This window comes from Sander vitreus, chromosome 17 (genome assembly GCF_031162955.1).
Source record: "Sander vitreus isolate 19-12246 chromosome 17, sanVit1, whole genome shotgun sequence".
NCBI lineage: Eukaryota > Metazoa > Chordata > Actinopteri > Perciformes > Percidae > Sander > Sander vitreus.
Genome location: NC_135871.1, coordinates 30,268,603 through 30,276,102, shown reverse-complemented (window position 1 = coordinate 30,276,102; position 7,500 = coordinate 30,268,603).

Here is a 7,500-nt window from a genome sequence, read left to right as displayed (position 1 = left end):
TGCATTGGAACAAACACACACACACACACACACACACACACACACACACACACACACACACACACACACACACACACACACACACACACACACACGCTAACACTAACACACAAACACATAACACTAACACTAATACACACAGCTAACACTAACACACACACTAACACTAATATACATAACACTAACACACACACACACACACACGCGCTAACACTAACACCCAAACACATAACACTAACACACACACTAACACTAATATACATAACACTAACACACACACACACACACACACACACACACACACACACACACGCTAACACTAACACACAAACACATAACACTAACACACACACACACTAACACTAATACACATACACACACGCTAACACTAACACACACTAACACTAATATACATAACACACACTAACACACACACACACACACACACACGCTAACACTAACACACAAACACATAACACTAACACACACACACACTAACACTAATACACATACACACACGCTAACACTAACACACACACTAACACTAATATACATAACACTAACACACACACACACACACACACACACACACACACACAGAGTTCAGTGTGCAACAACCCCACGTCGCCCCCTGCAGCTAAAGGAGTGAATAACCCTGTTTTTTATCTGCAGGGAGAGAAGTTTCTGTTGTGTTTTTGTGAACTGGTTTCCACTGTAGTTCCCTTTCACACTGGGAACACTGGGAACACTGGGGACACTGGGAACACTGGGGACACTGGGGACACTGACCCTGGACTCAAACAAATCAGAAATTGTGATTGTTATTTTCCAAATACAATACACACACACACACACACACACACAGACAGCCTGCCACACACACACACACAGACCCCCTCCTACACACACACACACACACACACACACACACACACACACACACACACACACACACACACACACCCGGGGCCTGATCACCAGTGTGATCGGTTGCACGTTTGCCGCTGATGAGAAGGTGAAGCTGTGTCAGCCAGGTGTAGATAGCTGGGATAAGTGCACGTTCACGGTTTTCTTAAACAGACCACGGTATCCATCACAGATTTACTGATGCAGAAATGGAGAAGACGCGTGCGGCATATGTTTAACCCGCTGAGCAGCAGCTGTTAATGGAAAATGACGAGGAGGTGAAACATAATATGCAAAAAGGGAAATACAGCTGTTGTTATCAGACAGAGAGAAAAAGCCCAACAGACAAAACAATGCGTAAGGATTTACAAAGATCTACTAGTCACTCCACATTTTACAAAGTTTTAATTGCTTGTAATATGCTTGTTTTGTGTGTTGGTTGTATTGCTGTATCTGTTTTTATCTGCTACATGTGCTGGTTGTACTGTAAAGTGTCTTTGAGTAGCCTGTAAAGCACTATATAAATAAAAAATTTCTTAAAAGTGAGCAGAGGGAGTTCATGTTCCTCGAGACATTCACCCTGAGGACGAGGCTTAACTTCAAACCCTTATTCATAATGAGAGAATATGTTTTACAACCATATCCACCAATCTCTATAAGCTATAAATCTAAATATCTTTCTACAATAAATGTTCATACAGAACAAACATGACTGGACAAAAACTAGAAAAAGAAGTAAGTGACTTCAATACACACTGTAAGCATATCTGTAAAACAATATAGCCTATTATTATTATTATTATTCATGTTTTTTTCTCACTCCCAAGCTCCAAGATGCGTGACGGCACCAAAATAAAAAGATTAAGAAGCTTTGTGGCGTTCCAACACATTCCCACTCCCATCTGGCAAAATACGGACGTTTGGTCAGGTGCCATTGTCGTCGTTATTGACGCTGAAAGTCTCCTTTAGAGTCCGCTGCACGGTGTGGGAGGATCCCCCCGCCTCCCCCCGCCTCTCCACGTTGCACGGGGCGTATTCACGGGGAGAGCAGAGCACTGTCCCACTTTATCTCCGGTGCCAGTGCTACCATTTCTTACCATGTAAACAACTGCAATAGTAGGATTTACATCAAACTTGTGACAGCAATAGTGACGAGTAATGCATGTTACTAAAAATAAAGCAGAACACATTCAGAAGACAACGGAATAACTGTTAAACACCGGCTGTTAGCCCGGCTGTTAGCCCGGCTGTTAGCCTGCTAGCTGCAAAGAATAAATCTCCATGGTTACTTGGCTGGGTTTAATTCAACCTGCTTTTGTGCAACCAAGTCAAAGCTAAATTCATCCAGGATAACCTGAATATCCCGGGTTAATCCCTTATCCTGGTTTTGTGCAACAGGCCCCCGGGTCGTTGCTTATAGTGAGACAGTTAGTTTAGTTTCTCAGTAACAACACTGTGAGCTCCAAAAATCAGCGTAAATGACGTCATGGAGGGGATGTTTTGGACAGAAACTTCCTCTGACCAGCAGAGACTCTACTGCCATCTGATGGACCCCACACTGAAGCTTTATCACGCACACACACATACACACACACACACATACACAGACACACACAGACACACACACACACACACACACACACACACACACACACACACACACACAGACACACACACACACACACAGACACACACAGACACACACACACACACAGACACACACACACACACACACACACACACAGACACACACACATACACAGACACACACATACACACACACACACAGACAGACACACACACACACACACACACACACACACACACACACACACACACACACACACACACACACACACACACACACACACACACACACACACACACACACAGAGACACAGACAGACACACACACAGACACAGACACACACACACACACACACACACACACACACACACACACACACACAGAGACACAGACACACACACACACACAGACACACACACACACACACACACACACACACACACACACACACACACACACACACACACACACACACACACAGACACGACACACACACAGCACAGCACACACACACACACACACACACACACAGCACACACACACACACACACACACAGACACACACACACGCACACGCACACACACACACACACACGCACACACGCACACACACACACACACACACACACACACACACACACAGACAGACAGACAGACAGACACACACACACACACACACACACACACACACACTCATCAGAGACTCACACCACAGTATCACTGGTGCAAAAATATAGTTTTACCTGAAGGTTCGTGCAAGAGTAATCTGCTGCACGAAAGCCTGCAAACCTGCACATTTAAAATGTTTCTCCAGTACTGTACTTAAGTCCAAATACTGAGGTACTGTCTACTTCTACTCCGCTACATTTCAGAGAGACATATATATTTGAATAAAAACCGACGTTCTTAGCTTCTGAAATGTAAAGATTGGCAGCTGTTCTTGGTCCTCGAGTGTAAACCGTATATCTTTGGCTTTGTGACGACTGGGGAGTCGGGGGCACGATACTGACAAAATGTGATATTGCGATATCGATAATGAATATATGCGATATAGATATTCATTTCGATATTTTTAAACATATGCAAAATGACGGGAAAACGCATCAAAATAGATTCTTAACAAATTAAACAAGTTTTCTTACAACACAAGGTTTATTCCTACTGACATATGTCATATTGGACTGGTCCAACATGAGTAAATATATAAATAAGGACCATGTCTACAGAACAGGACATGTTCTACTGGTTGGACAGTATAAATATATAAATAAGGACCATGTCTACAGAACAGGACATGTTCTACTGGTTGGACAGTATAACATATATAAGTAAGGACCATGTCTACAGAACAGGACATGTTCTACTGGTTGGACAGTATAACATATATAAATAAGGACCATGTCTACAGAACAGGACATGTTCTACTGGTTGGACAGTATAACATATATAAATAAAGAGAACAGGACACAACTTTCCTTTCTCTTCTCTGATTGGTTCTGTTTAGTTGTCTCTATCTATTTCTTCACTCACACTGTCACTCTGATGAAATATGAACACACGTGGTCCGCTCCGTAGGGTTTGTCCCGTAGTGGCCCCGTGCGCTGACGTGCACTAACATGTGCACGTGGCACGGTAACCACGGTAACTGGCACACAATGAAACGTGATCGTTGCAGCGTTTCAAGCTCTAAATCAAACACAACTGAGCCACACAGCCAACGGACGGGACGCAGCGCTCCACAAAATAAACTAAATATCGCATACTTAGTGCGACACTTTCGATATATTGCGATAACGATATTGAGTCGATATATCTTGCACCCCCACTGGGGCAAATATATAAAGACGTCTGGAAACGTGTAATGGGCTTTTTTTGTTTTATGGACTGAACCATTAGCAGGGGCGGAGCCAGCTGTATTTTTCAAGAAATTAGATAATAGAATGCCTAGAAGTCTGTACATCATTTGGGGAAAACATGATTATTACGTCTGCATTTCTGTAAAGGGGAGACTCGTGGGTATCCATGAAACCCATTTTCATTTAGGTAGATTGGAGTCGGAGGTCAACGGACCCCTTTGATTATGGCCATCACGAGTGCAGTATGTAATGCTTGCAAGATCGAAGTTATGCGAGGAGGACGGCTTTCAAAGTCATCAGCACCAATCAGGGATGCACCGAATCCAGGATTCGGCTTTGGATTCGGCTGAATATTGGGCTTTTTGACGGGGTTCTGTTTCTGCCGAATCGTAAGAATGTTTTTTCCACCGAACCGAACCCTACGCTGTGGACCGTTCAATGCAGCAGGCTGAGAGGAAGTGGAAATGGAACTGGTGAGCAGAAAAAGTCTTGTTTGGCAGTACTTTCAGTCAAAAGAAGGCCATTAATATATGGTGGCCCTGAAGTGCAAATCACAATCACAACGGCAAATAGGAAAACACGACGGCAAATAGGAAAACACGACGGCAAACAGGAAAACACGACGGCAAACAGGAAAACACGACGGCAAACAGGAAAACACGACAGCATTAACTTCTACCGGAAAAGGTAGGGCCTATCTAGCAGAGGACGGAGCCTCCTGATTGGACAGACGGACTGTCTCTCTGTTAACAGGAAAAAGATGTGAAAAACACCTACTTTTAACAGAGAGTCCGTCCTCTGCTAGATAGGCCCTACCTTTTCCGGTAGAAGTTAATGCCGTTCTGTTTTCCTATTTGCTGTCGTGTTTTCCTATTTGCTGTTCTGTTTTTGTATTTGCTGTTCTGATTTGCACTTCAGGGCCACCGTACCATTCAAGTCCAGCTACATGTTCAATCTGCAATGCTGATTAGTCTGGTGACGGCGAGGACCCTAAACAATACACAACATCACCGCAGTTACAACATCTGGTATGAAACATCTGGAAGAATACGAGCTGAGCATGAAGGAATCTACAGACAGCAGCCAGAATGCAGCAAAGTCTGCACAGCGACTTGAACCTGCAGAGTGACCGTGTGGTCTTACCTCAGAGTTAAACCTGCGTCTTCATCCTCTGGTGTTGATTTGTTTTCCGTTTCCTGTCAGACAGCCAATCAGAGTGAAGCTCCCCGGGTGGCGCGCGGCGGCTCGGTCCGTTCCGTCAGGCGATTCTGGTGCTGCATGTTTACATTTCCACCTCCAGCGTGCTGCTGCTGCTGCTGCTGCTGCTCCGCCACGACACGACGGACTGAAGACACACAGCAAGGAAGTCCAAACACAGACCCCCTCCTACACACACACACACACACACACACACACACAGACAGACAGACAGACACACGCACACACACACACACACACACACACATACACACACACACACACACACACACAGACACCCTGCCACACACACACACACACACACACACACAGACCCCCTCCTACAAACACACACACACACACACACACACACAGACACACAGACACACACACACACACACACACACACACACACACACACATAGACACCCTGCCACACACACACACACACACACACACACACACACACACACACACACCCAGAAAGAGAGAGGCCCGGGGATGGAGAGGAATGTCTTAATGGTCGGCCAGATTTAAGCTCATTTATGCATAAAACACTTTGTAAGGATCAAAGTTCTCAAAAATGTATTTCCTCATTTAAGAAAAAATATTTGATTGCTTTTGGAACGGCTTTTACAATTAATTTATGTTTAACAGAATGTTTTTGTTGGGCTATGTAGCCTAAGTGCTAACACCTTTGTCATACATTGTGACGTTAGCTGTATAGCAGCTAAAGGGCTTTGGAAAGACTTATTTTTGATGTAAAAGAAGGATATATTAAAGGTTGCTTCATACATTTTTATGCTAGAACTTGTGTTCATTCAGAGATAGAGTAATGACAGTTTCACGTAGTCTAGTTTTTATAATAATATAAATATAATTTCTTCGTTTCTCTGTCACAAAAGGGGAAAAATCAACGAAACATCGGTATATCGGCTATCGGTCAAATTGTTATTTGAAGCATCTACGCATCTCTACAAAGTAGTAATATAATACTAAATACACTGTGAGTAATTGACACAATTACAGTTTGAAGTCAAGACATTGTGTGTGTGTGTGTGTGTGTGTGTGTGTGTGTTGGGAAAAAGGGGTCATCAGCGTCGTTGCCTCCCATGGCCCGTTGAGGGAGACAGTTTGGCGGCCAGCCAGGACGGACCGAGGCCCTGAGACGTCCCTGTGAGTGACCTGGAGACCCGGCTGTCACTCTGCATGAGCATCAAACACACACACACACACACACACACACACACACACACACACACACACACACACACACACACACACACATACCCAATGGTGTTAGTCAAGGAGCTAAGTCTATGAGTGTATGTGTGTGTGTGTGTTTATTGGGGGCCGTTGAAGGTAAAAGAGGTACTTTTGGGGGTAAGCGTTTTATTCTCCCTCTCTCTCCCTCTCTCTCTTTCTCTGTCTCTCTCTCTCTTTCTCTGTCTCTCTCTCTCTGTCTCTCTTTTCTCTCTCTCTCTCTGTCTCTCTTTTCTCTCTCTTTCTTTCTCTCTGTCTCTCTCTGTCTCTCTCTCTTTCTCTCTTTCTTTCTCTCTGTCTCTGTCTCTCTCTCTTTCTCTGTCTCTCTCTCTCTTTCTCTGTCTCTCTCTCTCTCTCTTTCTCTGTCTCTCTCTCTTTCTGTCTCTCTCTCTCTCTCTTCTCTGTCTCTCTCTCTCTTTCTCTGTCTCTCTCTTTCTCTGTCTGTCTCTCTCTCTGTCTCTCTCTCTTTCTCTCTCTCTTTCTCTGTCTCTCTCTCTTTCTCTGTCTCTCTCTCTCTCTCTTTCTCTGTCTCTCTCTCTTTCTCTGTCTCTCTCTCTCTCTCTTTCTCTGTCTCTCTCTCTTTCTTTGTCTCTTTCTCTCTCTGTCTGTCTGTCTCTCCCTCTGTCTCTCTCTCTCTCTCTTTCTTTGTCTCTCTCTCTCTCTCGTTCTCTGTCTCTCTCTTTCTCTCTC